The following is a 15,646-nucleotide window of genomic DNA, read 5'->3' as shown; positions in this document are numbered from 1 at the left end:
CTGCGACCTGACCCTGGGGAGGGTACCACACTGGAGGCGCGAGACCCTACTCGGGTGGGGAGGGAGCGCCGAGGGGCACGGCTCAGAGAGGCTGAGGCCTCAGACCTGGCCACGGAGGGGGAACCGGGCCCCATCCCTTCCCCAGCCGCTGAGTTCCAGGCCGAGTTGAGGAAAGATCCCTCCTTGCAGAAGCTCAGGGACCTGGCCGACCTCAGTGTGGGACGGACCATGAGGAGAGGCTGCCAGGAGAGGTTCCTGTGGGAGAAGGGGTTCCTGTACCGAGAATGGGCTCCCCCAGGGGAAGGGGAGTCCTGTGGGATCAGGAGGCAGCTGGTGGTCTCCCAGAAGTACCGCCGCAAGCTCCTGTCCCTGGCCCATGACATCCCCCTCGCAGGGCACCAGGGAATCCGGCGCACCCGGCAGAGGTTGCTACAGAACTTTTACTGGCCCGGGGTCTTTACCACCGTCCGGCAGTATTGCCGATCCTGTGACCCCTGTCAGAGGGTGGGGAAGGCCCGGGACAAGGGGAAAGCGGCCTTGAGACCTTTGCCCATCATAGAGGAGCCTTTCCAGAAGGTGGCCATGGACATCGTGGGGCCACTCAGCAAGACGACCCGGTCGGGGAAGAAATACATCCTGGTGGTGGTAGATTTCGCCACCCGCTACCCCGAGGCAGTGCCCTTAGCTTCCATTGAAGCAGACACCGTGGCAGATGCGCTCCTGACCATTTTCAGCCGAGTGGGGTTCCCCAGGGAAGTCTTGACAGACCAAGGCTCCAACTTCATGTCGGCCCTGCTCCGGTGCTTGTGGGAGAAATGTGGGGTCCGGCACGACTGGGCCTCAGCGTATCACCCCCAGTCCAATGGGCTGGTGGAGAGGTTTAACGGGACGCTAAAGATGATGCTGAAAACCTTTATGAACCAGCACCCGCAGGATTGGGACAAGTACTTACCTCACCTGCTGTTCGCGTACAGGGAGGTGCCCCAGGAGTCTACCGGATTTTCGCCTTTCGAACTGTTATATGGAAGGAGGGTGAGGGGCCCCCTGGACCTGATGAGAGACGAGTGGGAGGGGAAGGCCACTCCCGATGGAGAGTCAGTGGTGGAGTATGTCCTGACCTTCCGAGAGAGACTGGCTGAACTCATGGGCCTGGCCAGGGAGAATCTGGCCAGAGCCCAGAGGAAGCAGAAGGTCTGGTATGACCGCACGGCGCGGGCCCGTGCCTACGCCACCGGGGATCAGGTGATGGTTCTCATCCCCGTGAGAAAGAACAAACTACAGGCCGCCTGGGAGGGCCCGTTCAAGGTCGTCAAGCAGCTCAATGAGGTAAACTATGTGGTGGAGCTGTCGAACCGGGCCCACCACCGCCGGGTGTACCATGTGAATATGATGAAGCCATATTATGCCAGGGGGAATGTGGTGTTAGCTGTGTGTGGTCAGTGGGAGGAGCAGGGAGATGACCCTTTAGTAGATCTGTTCCCTGGGACCAGAGCTGGTTCCCCCCTGGAAACAATTCCCCTCTCGGATCAGCTCACCCCTGCCCAGCAAGCTGAGGTCAGGGGGGTGCTGCATCCGTACCGACAGCTGTTTTCCAACCAGCCTGGACGCACTAATCTGACTGTCCACCGGGTGCAGACAGGGTCGCACCCGCCGATAAGATGCTCCCCCTTCCGAGTCACAGGGAAAACTGCTCAGGACCTGGAAAGAGAGGTCCGGGACATGCTGGCTTTGGGGGTGATCCAGCCATCGGCCAGCCCTTGGGCCTCGCCGGTGGTGCTGGTCCCCAAAAAGGATGGGTCAGTCCGGTTCTGTGTGGACTATCGGAAGCTCAATGCCATCACTGTATCGGATGCCTACCCCATGCCCAGGCCGGACGAGCTCCTAGACAAGCTGGGAGGAGCTCGGTACCTTACCACCATGGACCTTACAAAGGGCTACTGGCAAGTGCCGCTGGATGCAGATGCCCGGCTGAAATCGGCCTTTATCACCCCTCTGGGGCTCTATGAGTTTCTGACCCTGCCTTTCGGCCTCAAGGGAGCGCCGGCCACCTTCCAGCGCCTGGTGGACCAGCTCCTGAGGGGGATGGAGAGTTTTGCCGTGGCGTATATTGACGACATCTGTGTCTTTAGCCAGACCTGGGAGGACCACGTGTCCCAGGTTAGACAAGTGCTGGACCGACTCCAGGGGGCTGGGCTGACTGTCAAAGCGGAGAAGTGCAAGGTGGGGATGGCTGAAGTATCTTACCTGGGCCATCGGGTGGGGAGCGGCCGCCTAAAGCCGGAACCGGCCAAGGTGGAGGTGATCAGAGACTGGCCCGCTCCCCACACCAAAAAGCAGGTCCAAGCCTTTATTGGGATGGCAGGATACTACCGAAGATTTGTGCCCCACTTTAGCGCCATAGCCACCCCCATCACTGAGCTATGCAAGAAGGGGAAGCCAGACAAGGTGGTCTGGACCGAGCAGTGCCAGGAGGCTTTCCGGGCGCTGAAGGAGGCTCTGGTCAGTGGCCCAGTTCTGGCAAACCCAGACTTTGACAAGCCCTTTGTGGTGTTCACCGACGCCTCCGACACGGGACTGGGGGCGGTGTTAATGCAGGAGGATGAAAAGGGGGAGAGACACCCCATCGTGTATCTGAGCAAGAAGTTGCTACCCTGGGAGCAACACTACGCGGCCATCGAGAAGGAGTGCCTGGCCATGGTGTGGGCCCTCAAGAAACTAGAGCCCTATCTCTTCGGGCGACACTTCACCGTGTACACCGACCACTCTCCCCTGACCTGGCTGCACCAGATGAAAGGAGCCAACGCCAAACTCCTGAGGTGGAGCCTGCTCCTGCAGGATTACGACATGGACGTGGTCCATGTGAAGGGAAGTGCCAACCTGATAGCGGATGCGCTGTCCCGGAGAGGGGGCCCCGAACTTCCCCAGGTCACTGGTCACAGTGACCCCGCTCAGTTCAGTCTCGAAGGGGGGAGAGATGTGACGATGTGAAGCAGCAGGGAGGGGGGAGTGTTGCCCTGGGAATGTGCCCTGGGGACGGGAGACCTGAGAGCCTGTCACCTGAGCCAGGAGGGGGAGGGGGAGGTAACACCTCTGCCCAGGAATGTGGACGGAGGCTGCAGCAGGGAACCTGCTCGGTGGGTTTAGTTTCAGGTTGGGGCTGGGTGGAGGAACACAGGGAACCCCAGGGCTGGGGTCTAAGCTCCCTGCTCCCCCAGAAGGACTTGACGGAGGGGTCCTGGGTGTACCCACAAGCTCTGTTTTGGACTGTGTTCCTGTTGTCCAATAAACCTTCTGTTTTACTGGCTGGCTGAGAGTCTCAGTGAATCCCAGGAAGAGGGGTGCAGGGCCTGGACTCCCCCACACTCCGTGACAGTTGGATTTTATCAGATGCCTTCTCAAAATCCACAATGCACATATAAATTTCCCTTTGCATCTCTATCATGTGATTGCATAAGATCCTCGGGGCAAAGATTGCTTCCCATATGCCTAGTACTGAGTGGAAACCAAACTGACTTCTGCTACATCTTGTCTGAAGAGGTTGATGTAGCCATGTGCTGACAACTTTCAACAAAACTTGGTATGTGGCTTATCAGACTTATAGTTCACTGTTGTTTACATTCTCTAGCATTATTAACCCTTGGTAGAGTAATTAAGACGGAAGTCCATTGGAAGTTCTTCTTGTGCGTATATCTGAAAAGTTTTAGCAGGTTAGTTTTTGACTCTTCATTCAGGGTTTGTAGCATTTCAAACAGAACACCATCCACTTAAGCTGCTTTTCCTCACTTTATACTTTTCATCCCTGTTTCTAGCTTTCACATTGTAGTATGCAGTGCTTTTTCTTCTCTTGAAGTGTCTATATCTCCAGTTTTTCAGGATTGTCAAAAACTTTCTTCACATATTCTGTCCATCTGGAATGCTATTGGTTTTGTGGCACACTCTGCCATCCTTAGACTTAATGCAGCTAATTCCTTTTCTTGACTTCTTGATTTGTCTCATGATTCTTTTTGTGGTGTGGTGACTCTTGTGTCTGTGTCTAGTTTCACATTCTTTGATTTCATCGCTTTTCCTCTAATGGATTTCATAGAAAGGAATTTATACTGGATTTTGATGACTGACATAGTATGTTAATATTTCTATCCTGACAACTCTAAAACTCCCTCTTCCCTTCTCAGAGTATGTTAGTGTAACGGGATCCCTGGGGTACAACCTGGAACTATGGAACTGCTGTGCTTCCTTAACTCTCCAGCCTGGACTGTCTCACACAATGCTGTGCCAGAGACAAGCAGCAACACCCCTCCAAGTGCTATGATCACTCAGCCATCAGAATGTGGAGCCCCACACCCAACTAAATTGCACGAATGCTCCCTGAGTCACTCACAAATCATACAGAGGTAGGCACCATTCACCTCAGCCTTGCACCCCATAAATATAACCTCTTACTACTTAGGACTTCCTTGGACAGTGCAAGCTCATTAATTAATTTGCCACTCTGATAAAAGGGTAGTGGATGTGCAACAGCCCTTGTTAACCTGAGCTGAGATTCCCCAAGTACTTCAACCAAAGCCATGCTGTTTTAGGTAAAATATAAAACAGACTTATTAACTACAGTAAGATAGATTTTTAAGTGATTATAAGTAGCAGGAAAAGAGATCAAAGTTGGTTACCTAGAAATAAAAATAGAAATGCACTGTAAATTCTACAAACTAAGCAATATTTGAATCAGGCAGTCTCTCACCCTAATAAATGTTACAGGCAGCTCACAGTTCTCAATACACAGGCTGGTTTCCCTTCCCAGTGTGGGACCAATTTCCCCAGTTCAAAGTCTTTGTCTTCCAGACTGTCTTCCAGGTGTTGAGATGGGGGAGAAGAGAGGCCAAGTGATGTCACTATCCCTCTTTTATACTTTCTTCCAGCTGCTAAAAACTGTCTTGCTGTGATGTGGGGTCAGGCAGTCCTCATTGCCTGCCCTCTCTGAGAAGTCTCTGGGATCAACACCTGTCTGGCCAGTGATTTGTTCCTTTGTCCCTACTGAAAGGCCAGCTCTGGGTGTCTCCCAACCTCACAATGTATTTCAGTAACACATATAGCAATACTTCATAACTTCATGTACAATGATAGTACATACAATCCAACAGGATATTAAGATTCAACAGTCAAGACTTTTTAAATGATACCTCATAAGGCATACTTTGTATAAAACATATCACATCACAGTGGTGAATATGGGGGTTCCCGGGTGCTACTTTCAGGTACAAGAGTGTCAGTTACTACAGTTATATTTGAGTGAAAACTATATCTGTCCTCTAAAATAGGTTGTATATAGTACAGGGGAGATATATTTTACTGTAAAAGTTGAAATTGGACAGTGATGGCTATCATGATCTACAAGTGGGGGCAAGCGGGAAAATAGTAAAATAATAATAGCAAATGAAAGACCACATGAGTGAGGTAATGTCTTTTGTTGGACCAACTTCTGTTGGTGAGAGAGAAGATTTCAAGTTCATGCAGAGCTCTTCGGGTCTGGGGAAAGTACAGTACTTGGTGTCACCGCTAAGTACAAGATGGAACAGATTTTTTTTGCATAAGTACACATTTCAAGGGAGCATCAAAGGTGAAGTGGCCCATTAACACCTCTCCAGTCATGGAGGAAGAGGAAGCGGGGGGGGTACGCAGAGATTGCTGTAATAAGCCATAAATCCAGTGTGTCTATTCAGTCCATGATTTTTAGACGTGTCTAGCAAAGTTATGGATTTAAGCTCCCAGGCTCTACTTACGAAGGTGTTTTGAAGTCTTGTGATCACTCTGTGAAAAGTGTTCACCTGTAGGTGATGTTTTTTGTCTATCATTTCCTGTGAGTTCATTTTCAAGAGTAGCGATTGTCTTGTTTCACCATATAGTTGTTATGGGGGTATTTTGTGCATTGGATGATGTACACTACATGTGTAGGACTCATGGATCTTGAATTGTATGTTGGGGAGATCTTGTAACAGTGGAGAAGTTTACAGGTTTTTCATCTGAGAGAGGCTGGTGCTGCTTTGAGTTGGTACCCTGGTCTGTGGGGAGTTTGCTTCTGATGACGAGCTTGATGAGATTTTTCTTGTTTGAAGGCCAGAAGAGGGGGTTCAGAAAAGATTTCTTTCAGGATGTGGTCTGGGAAGGTTATTCCATAATTGTCTGCTCTAGGGGTTCCTGCATCTTGCTCTGAAACATCTGGTAATTGCTACTCTTAGTCAGAATAGTAGACTAGATCAGTGGTTCTCAAACTTTTTTCTTGTTTCGCGGACCGCTTGAAAATTGCTGAGGATCTTGGTGGACAACTTAATGATCTTTCCAAATGTTGTTTGTACTGTTAGCTAACTATTGTAAAGCACTTCGGATAAAAGCCCTATATTAAAAAAACTTTAATAATAAACATATTTTTGTTCTACAAATAAAAGAGCACAACTCATATTTTAATATCGGTAGTCTTGCCTTTCTAATGCAATAGATGTGCCCTCTCTTCTCTACTGCAGCAGCCCCCGAGCTTGGGCTGGGAAGGAGGGGCAGGGATCTCTCCCACTCTCCCCCGCCGCGGCAGCCCCCGAGCTGGGGCTGGGAAGGAGGGGGGGTCTCTCTGGCCGCTGCAGCTCTGCATGGCTCCTCTAATTAGGTGGGTGGCCCTTCATTTTCTTGTGTGCGGCCGCCCAGGCGCGCACCTTAGAGGGAACTATCCGCAGACCACCTGAATAGAGCTTGCGGACCACTGGTGGTCCGTGGACCACAGTTTGAGAACCTCTGGACTAGATGGACCTTTGTGATCCAGAGTGGCAATTCTTGCATTCCTGAATCTGCAGACAGCTTTAAGATGTAGCTGTGAAAGATGAACTGTTCAATTCCTGTAAATAGATGAACTCTGGATTCTTAAATATTAAATGTCAGCATTAATTTCTTCACTGCTAATCAGTTTAGCAGAAACATCAAGCTGATGTTCCTATTGATAGATGTTTTAGCAGATACAGTAAGACAATAAGGCTGTGTTTACACTGTGAACCTTACAGCAGCACAGTTGTATCGCTGCAGCAGTGCTGTTGTAAGGGCTCTCATGTAGCCGCTCTTGGCCGACAGGAGAGCTCTCCTGCCAGCATAATTAAACCACCCCTAATGAATGGCGTTAGCTATGTCGGCGGGAGAGTGTCTCCCATTGACATAGCGCTGTCCGCACTGGGACTTTTGTCGGTGAAACTTATGTCAGTTGGGAGGGTGTGGGTTGGGGTTTTTTTTTTTTTTTTTTTTTTTTTCCTCCCTCCCCACACCCCTGTCAGGATTTGCTCCTTCCAAACATAGTCTCCTCAACCTTTGCCTAAGAAGGGGAGGGAAAGACTAGCTGCATTTCTTCTCCCAGTGTCAGAAGCTTCAACTACATCATGCAAAAAAAACCCAAACCCCACCTCAACCTCTCGAAGGCTTATCCCCCCATCTGTTCCTTTATCATTTGATAAAACCGTTTCCCCCGATAGCTTCTATAGTATGCTTCTGCATTATCAATACAAAGACCTGCAGCACACTGAAAACTTGAGAAAACATGCCCCTGACTGATTTAAGTTTCACAGACAAAAGTGACTGTGGACAGCACTATTTTGGCAGGGGAGGCTCTCCTGCTGACATGGCTAATGTTGCTCATTGGGGTTGGCATAGTTATGCTGGCAGGAGAGCGGCTACATGGGAGACCTTACAGTGGCACAGCTGTAGCGGTACAGCTGTGCTGCTGTAAAGTCCATAGCGTAGACCAGAGGTCTCCAGACTACAGCTTGCTGGCCGGATCTGGCCCAGGGCTTCCATTTGTCCGGCCCTCCAACCAACAGAGGAGAAGCGAACAGCTGAGTAGGCACCCTGAGCAGGCAGGGGGAAGGGCCGCCGGCAGCAGTTCACATGGGGTGGCTGCACAGCTGAGCTGTGCAGAGGGGTGAGTGCCTCTGGGAGTCAGTGTCCCTCCAAAAGGGGAGCCAACTTGGGGGAGAGTCGTTGCTGCAGCCGGGCAGGTACAGGGAGAAGCAAACAGGCAGGCTGCAGGTGAGTAGGCCTGCTGAGCAGGCAGGGGGAGGGACGGGGGTAGCTCAGCTGAGCTGAGCTGTGCAGAGGGGTGAATGCCCCAGGAGCCAGTGTCGTTCTCCCCTCCCCCCCAAAAAAAGGGGGGGGGGAGCCAACTTAAGAGAGAGTTGCTGCTGCAGTCGAGCAGGCACAGGCCCCTGCCTTAGAGTAAAAATACAAGCCAGATGCTTAATTACATCTCCAATAAATGGAGTAAAGAAGATGGAAATTAACAATTTCATAATGGTTAAATTTTAACTACAGCACTAATAGAACCAAACAGTCCCAACCAACAATGGGAACCTGGAGCTTCTCTTACCAAGGTACAGTCAAACTTTCAATCTTTTGTAATTTTCTTCAGCAGAGCAGGCACGCCTAGCAGGCATAGGGAGAAGGAAGCAGGCATGGGGCAGAGCAGACCCAAAAAGGGGAGCCAACTTACAGTACCTGCATCGATTAACTTTTATACCTGATTTAGAATTTAATGCAACACTGACAGAGTAGAGTAGTGTTACTTTTTAAAAGATTTTGCATATATTTAATTTCTTTCACAGTTGCTTTGGCCCGCGAAGCCCCTTCAAAAATCTAATATGGCTCTTGTCTCATAAAGTTTGGAGACCCCTGGTGTGGACACATCCGTATAGGTGGTTTTCTAGATCAAAATTAGGTAGTAGGATTAGTTTGATGGTAGTTCTGAGTCTGCCATTCCTTTACCTGTTTAGCAGAGAAATAAAGGATTTCAGGCACAACTGCTGTCAAGCTGGTATCTTTCTTAAGTACTAATCTCACTCATTTCTAAAAATGAGTTGTATGCATGCTTCGTTTGCTCTTAGTTTAGTTTTCCAGTTACTGTTGTATTGCAGCAGCATTTCGTTCTAATATAGCACTCTTTAAGTAAAACAGTAAAATTCCCATTATTTGAACTTCTTGGACAGCACCAAATTCATTTAGGTAATTGAGAGTCAGAACAGGAAGTCAGCTGGTTCTTGGTTGGAAAGGGAGGGCCAAACAGTTGAGTTTTGGATGACTGGGTTTCTACTGTGTAACAAGATTTTTCTTTATTGCCCCCTTCCCTCTCCTTTTCCAGCCGAATTACTTTTGGTACACAGAGCAAGCTTTAAATGGCTACAGTGGCAGGCTGCCAACTTTATGGTAAACTTGGTGTGTTACCTGAAAGCTTTTGTTGGAATATTTTCACAATGGGAGTTTGATAAAATATTTTGGTGTTGCTCATCTTAAGAGTAGTTCCTCTCTTTTTTGTCCTTTTCTGCCCTCCCCAGTCTGAGTTAGTGGTAGAACACTGGGTCAGATCAATGGTTCATCTAGCCAACGTTCCATCTAATTTTTTCTATCCATATAAGGAATAAATTTTGTTGTGTGCACCAAAGTAATGTGCGCATGTCCACCACCAATAGAAACAAAAAACCTAGACGTAATATTTTTTAAAAGTTACCACAGGGATAATTACTCCAGCCAGGACAGGTTAGGCATTTTAGAACTCGGTACTCAAAGAATTAAATTTAAGCATAAGAGAGAAATAAAAATGATAAAATGCATAGACCAGTCAAAAAACTAAAATAACACACTGTGAAAGAATAAAATTATGGAGAATATATGTGCATTGCAGGAAGTACCAAGAAGTAACAACAACAAAAATAATACAAGTATGTGTTGGGACGCTGTGTGTGTGTGAGACAGAGACTGTGTGTGTGATGGTTGCTGGGGAAGTCTCTGGGGGATGCTGTGCGCTGTCTCTTTAAGGCACTGTCACTCACTTCAGGAGGGCTTAGAAGGCTCATTGGGACTTCAGACCACAGCAGCTGTCCTGCTCCTGAGCCCTGTCTCCCCTCCTGCCCCTACTCTGTGGAGACCGGGTACATGGCGGGGAGGGGGAGTGAGTGAGTGAGACAGAGAGAGAAACAGAGATTGTGTGCTGGCTGCTGGGGAAGTCTCTGAGATGCTGTGTCCTGTCTCTCTAAGGCACTCACTGCGGGAGGGCTCAGAAGGCTCGTTCAGACCACAGCAGCTCTCCTGCTCCTAAGCCCTGTTCCCCTTCCCTGCTCTGCAGAGATGGGATATGGAGGGGGACACCCTGACATCAGCACCCTCTTCTCTCTGCCCTGCTCTGCACAGCCAGCTGGAGGGTCCCAGGAACAGCTGGCCAGGGGCTCCAAGGGAGAGGGCAGGAGAAATATGGCTGCAAAGCGGTGGGGGAAGGGCACATGAACACGTGCTGCCAGATGTTCGCAGCTCTGCTAATGAAGTGCGCGGCCCTTGAATCACTCCTGGGCGGCTGCCTGACTGTGCAGCTTAGAGGGAACACAGCATCTATCCCAGCGTCCTGTGTTCTGACAATGGCCAATGCCAGGTGCTTTGGAGGAAAATAAAAGAACAGGGCAATTATCGAGTTATCCATCCCCTGTCATCCACTTCCAGCTTCTGGCAGTCAGAGGCTAGGGCTCCTCAGAGCATGGGGTAGCGTCCCTGAGCATCTTGGCTAATAGCCATTCTGGGACTTATCTTCCATGAACCTATTTTTATTCTTTTGTGAACCCAGTTATAAGAAGAAATACATGGGGATCAAAGTATTACTTATATGGTGCCTAAACAGTAAGGTTGTTTGGGTCCCAAGTTTTCTAGGCTCCTAAAAGTTCAAGAGACCAAATTTTTGGCATATGTACGACAGTGTTAATGTGCTTCAGGAGACATGTTGAGTCCTCCTTACTTAGAGGAGGGTCACCATGTTGCAGGATTTTTGGGGGGTGATTGGAAATAAGTCACGAGGTGGCAACTTCAGGTTTTCCTCCCAGTAGGATAAAAGTAATCTCCTCTCTTCGGTTTCTTATTCAGGAAGATGTGCAGCAGTAGCCTCATCAGGCTTACCTTGTGAAGCTAACTTTCATCCTTCTCTATGGTTTTTCAGGGCCCCCCCCAAAAAAAAAACTTTGTGTACCATAGCTCATCACAGGTCATAACATTTCTGGGAAGCTGGTAAAAAATCAGAACTTAGTTGTTGGCTGAAATCCTGGCCCTGCTGAAGTCAATGGTGAAACCTGAATTCAGGGGGGGACGATATTTCACTCTGTTGTTTAGAATGTCTGTGGGTTTAGGGCTCATATCTCCAAAATGGCTTGGTCTGCCAACTGCATGTTAGTTTTGTTGGCCTTTTTGAGAAATGCCTTTTTACTGTGGTGTAGGTTTTTTGGAAGAGCGGTTAGTGGGAAGGGAAATTAGAAGTATAATATAAACAGCATTGATCTCCAAATTGAGTGCTAGTTTTCACTGCAAAGTTAACTTGAGTCACATCCTCGCATACAAACCCTTAATGTGAGTATGATGGTGCTCTTAACTCAAGTTGGCTGACTCCCAGAGGGTTTAGACTACAGCTCAAGTTAGCAAAACTTGTCCACTGCTAACACCGCTATGTGTAGCTGGAGTGTGTTGCAGTGTGGCCATCCTTGCTTGAGCTAGGCGAACTAAGAGGAGTTAATTTGAGTCCTGATAATGTGTTTTCATTGCAGTTAACTTGTACACTGAGGCTATGTCTACACTATGAAATCGGCTCGAATTTACAGAACTCGATTTTTTAGAAATCGGTTTTATACAGTCGATCGTGTGTCCCCACTTAAGACCATTAAGTTGGTGAAGTGCATCCACAGTACCAAGGCTAGCGTCGACTTCCGGAGTGTTGCACTGTGGGTAGCTATCCCACAGTTCCCGCAGTCTCCGCTTTCCATTGGAATTCTGGGTTGAGATCCCAATGCCTGATGGGGCAAAAAACATTGTTGCGGGTGGTTCTGGGTACATGTTGTCAGGTCCCCCCCCCCCCCCCCCCCCCCCCCCGTGAAAGCAACAGCAGACAATCGTTTCACACCTTTTTTCCTGGGTTACCCGTGCAGACGCCATATCATGGCAAGCATGGAGCCCCCGCTGAGCTTACCGTCACCATACGTCTCCTGGGTGCTGGCAGACGCAGGACTGCATTGCTACACAGCAGCAACTCATTGCCTTGTGGCAGCAGATGGTGCATTACGACTGGTAGCTACCCTCGTCGTCTCCTGGGTGCTCTTGGCTGGCCTCGGTGAGGTCGGTCGGGGCGCCTGGGCAGTCATGGGTGCCCTGGCAGATCTCGGTGAGGTTGGTCGGGGCGCCTGGACATAAATGGGAGTGACTCAGGTCATTCTCTTCTTTACATTTTGTCTAATGGAGATTCAGTCCTGCCTGGAATTGGTTTGAGCATTGGCCTGCTAAACCCAGGGTTGTGAGTTCAATCCTTGAGGGGGCCATTCTGCCTCAGGCTGCTCTCCCAGCTAGCAGCACGGCAAGCACCCAGGGGACAATGACAGCTAGCAGTTGTACTATATTGTCTGCTGGCGAGCACCCCTTGCTCCCCCCTCCCTCCATGAAAGCAACGTCCGACAATTGTTTCGTGCCTTTTTCCGTGCGGGCGCCATATTGCTGTCAGCATCATCATCCACCCGCCACTTCCGCTGCCACTCTGCTCTCCTGCAGACACCATACCACGGCAAGCATGGAGCCCACTCAGATCACCGTGGCAGTTATGACCATTCTAAACACCACATGCATTATCCAGCAGTATATGCAGAACCAGAACCTGCAAAAGCAGGCAAGTAGGCAACGGCAGTGCGGTGAGGAGAGTAATGAGGACAAGGACACAGACTTCTCTCAAAGTACGGGCCCCGGCAGTGTGGACATCATGGTGGTAATGGGGCAGGTTCATGCTGTGGAATGCCAGTTCTGGGCCTGGGAAACAAGCACAGACTGGTGGGATCGCACAGTGTTGCAGGTCTGGGACAATTCCCAATGGCTGTGAAACTTTTGCATGCGTAAGGGCACTTTCATGGAACTTCATGACTTGCTTTCTCCTGCCCTGAAGTGCCGGATTACCAAGATGAGAGCAGCCCTCACAGTTCACAAGTGAGTGGCGATAGCCCTCTAAAAACGTGCAATGCCAGACAGCTACCGGTCAGTCGGAAATCAATTTGGAGTGGGCAACTCTACTGTGGGGGCTGCTGTGATCCAAGTAGCCAACGCAATCGCTGAGCTCCTGCTATCAAGGATAGTGACACTGGGAAATGTGCTGGTCATAGTGGATGGCTTTGCTGCAGTGGGATTCCCTAACTGTGGTGGGGCGATAGACAAACCCATATCCCTATCTTGGCACAGGAGCACCAAGGCAGCGGGTACATAAACCGCAAGGGGTACTTTTCAATGGTGCAGCAGGCACTGGTGGATCACAAGGGACGTTTCACCAACATCAATGTGGGATGGCCGGGAAAGGTTCATGACGCTCGCATCTTCAGGAACTCTGGTCTGTTTCAACAGCTGCAGCAACGGACTTTCTTCCCAGACCAGAAAATAACCATTGGGGATGTTGAAATGCCTATAGTTATCCTTGGGGACCCAGCCTACCCCTTAATGCCATGGCTCATGAAGCCGTACACAGGCAGCCTGGACAGTAGTCAGGAGCTGTTCAACTACAGGCTGAGCAAGTGCAGAATGGTGGTAGAATGTGCATTTGGAGGTTTAAAAGCACGCTGGCGCAGTTTACTGACTCGCTTAGACCTCAGCGAAACCAATATTCCCACTGTTATTACTGCTTGCTGTGTGCTCCACAATATCTGAGAGAGTAAGGGGGAGACATTTATGGCGGGATAGGAGGTTGAGGCAAATCGCCTGGCCGCTGATTATGCTCAGCCAGACACCAGGGTGGCTAGAAGAGCACAGGAGGGTGCGGTGCGCACCAGAGAAGCTTAGAAAACCAGTTTCATGACTGGCCAGGCTACGGTGTGAAAGTTCTGTTTGTTTCTCCTTGATGAAAACCCCGCCCCTTGGTTCACTCTACTTCCCTGTAAGCTAACCACCCTCCCCTCCCCCCCTTTGATCACCGCTTGCAGAGGCAATAAAGTCATTGTTACTTCAGATTCATGCATTCTTTATTAATTTATCACACAAATAGGGGGATAACTGCCAAGGTAGCCCAGGAGGGATGGGGGAGGATGGAAGGACAAGGCCACACTGCACTTTAAAACTTACTGAATGCCAGCTTTCTGTTGCTTGGGCGGTCCTCTGGGGTGGAGTGGTTGGGTGCCCGGAGTCCCCCCCACAGAGTTCTTGGGCATCTGGGTGAGGAGGCTATGGAATTTGGGGAGGACAGCGGTTACACAGGGGCTGTAGCGGCGGTCTATGCTCATGCTGCCTTTCCTGCACCTCAGCCATACGCTGGAGCGTATCTGTTTGATTCTCCAGCAGCCTCAGCATTGACTCCTGCCTTCTGTCAGCAAGCTGACGCTACCTATCATCTTCAACGCGCCACTTATTATCTTCAACCCACCACCTGTCTTCATGTTCATATTGTGCTTTCCTGGACTCTAACATTGTCTGCCTCCACGCATTCTGCTGGGCTCTTTCCGTGTGGAAGGACTGCATGATCTCAGAGAACATTTCATCGCGAGTGTTTTTTTTTCCGCCTTCTAATCTTCGCTAGCCTCTGGGAAGGAGATGATAGTGTGAGCGTTGAAACATTTGCAGCTGTGGGAGGGAAAAAAAAAGGGAGAGTAGTTGTTAAAAAGACACATTTTAGAGAACAATGGGTAGAGTCTTTCAGGGTGAACCTTGCTGTTAACATTACATAGCACATGTGCATTCGGTACAAGGTCGCATTTTGCCTCTTATATTGAGGGTCTGTCAGTTTGGTGTGAGAGATCACACATGCAGGGCCAGTGGGCAACAGAATTCGGCTTGCAGGCAGCCATGGTAAGCCACAGTCTTTTGGCTTCTTTAACCTTCATAACGTGTGGGAGTGGTTTCAAACAGCAGCACCCTCATTTCCCATACCAAACAGCTGTTGGGTTGGCCATTTAAAATAGGTTGGCAATTTAAAAGGAGGGGCTGCAGTTTTCGAGTTAACGTGCAGCACAAACCCAACGAACCGCCCCCCCCCCCCCAATTCTCTGGGGTGATTGCTTCACCCCTCCCCCCACCGCGTGGCTAACAGCGGAGAAGATTTCTGTTCAGCCACAGGCAAACAGTCCAGCAGGAATGGCCACCTCTGAATGTCCCCTTAATAAAATTCCCCTATTTCAACCAGGTGACCATGAATGATATCACTCTCCTGAGGATAACACAGAGAGATAAAGAACGGATGTTGCTTGAATTCCAGCAAACACCGGGACCATACGCTGCCATGCTTTGTTATGCAATGATGCGAGACTAAGTGATACTGGCCTGGTGTGGTAAAGTGTCCTACCACGGAGGACGGAATAAGGCTGCCCTCCCCAGAAACCTTTTGCAAAGGCTTTGGGAGTACATCCAGGAGAGCTTTATGGAGATGTCTTGGAGGATTTCCGCTCCATCCCCAGACACGTTAACAGACTTTTCCAGTAGCTGTACTGGCCGCAAATTAATCATTAAACACTCTTGCTTTTAAACCATGTATTATATTTACAAAGGTACACTCACCAGAGGTCCCTTTTCCACCTGGCGGGTCCGGGAACCCACCTTGGGTGGGTTAGCGGGGTACTGGCTCCAGATCCAGGGTGAGAAACAGTTACTGGCT

The 15,646-nt window shown here is 49.6% G+C and overlaps 1 protein-coding gene across 7 annotated transcripts in view; it reads left to right on the top strand.

Moving 5' to 3' along the window:
• Positions 1–15,646, top strand: part of PLEKHF2 (pleckstrin homology and FYVE domain containing 2) — a 50,991-nt gene that overhangs the window by 18,824 nt on the left and 16,521 nt on the right. The window contains exon 1 of one of the 7 annotated variants that reach the window (XM_027818369.3): positions 4,178–4,391. The exons of the other annotated variants lie outside the window; for them this stretch is intronic. The gene's annotated coding sequence lies outside the window, so the exon portion shown is untranslated. Of the gene's footprint in view, positions 1–4,177; positions 4,392–15,646 lie in introns of those variants that run through there. 7 annotated transcript variants of the gene reach the window in all.

Source organism: Chelonia mydas, chromosome 2 (genome assembly GCF_015237465.2).
Source record: "Chelonia mydas isolate rCheMyd1 chromosome 2, rCheMyd1.pri.v2, whole genome shotgun sequence".
NCBI classification, from domain to species: domain Eukaryota; kingdom Metazoa; phylum Chordata; order Testudines; family Cheloniidae; genus Chelonia; species Chelonia mydas.
The sequence above is the reverse complement of the archived record's forward strand: the minus strand, read 5'-3'. Positions and strand labels throughout refer to the sequence as shown.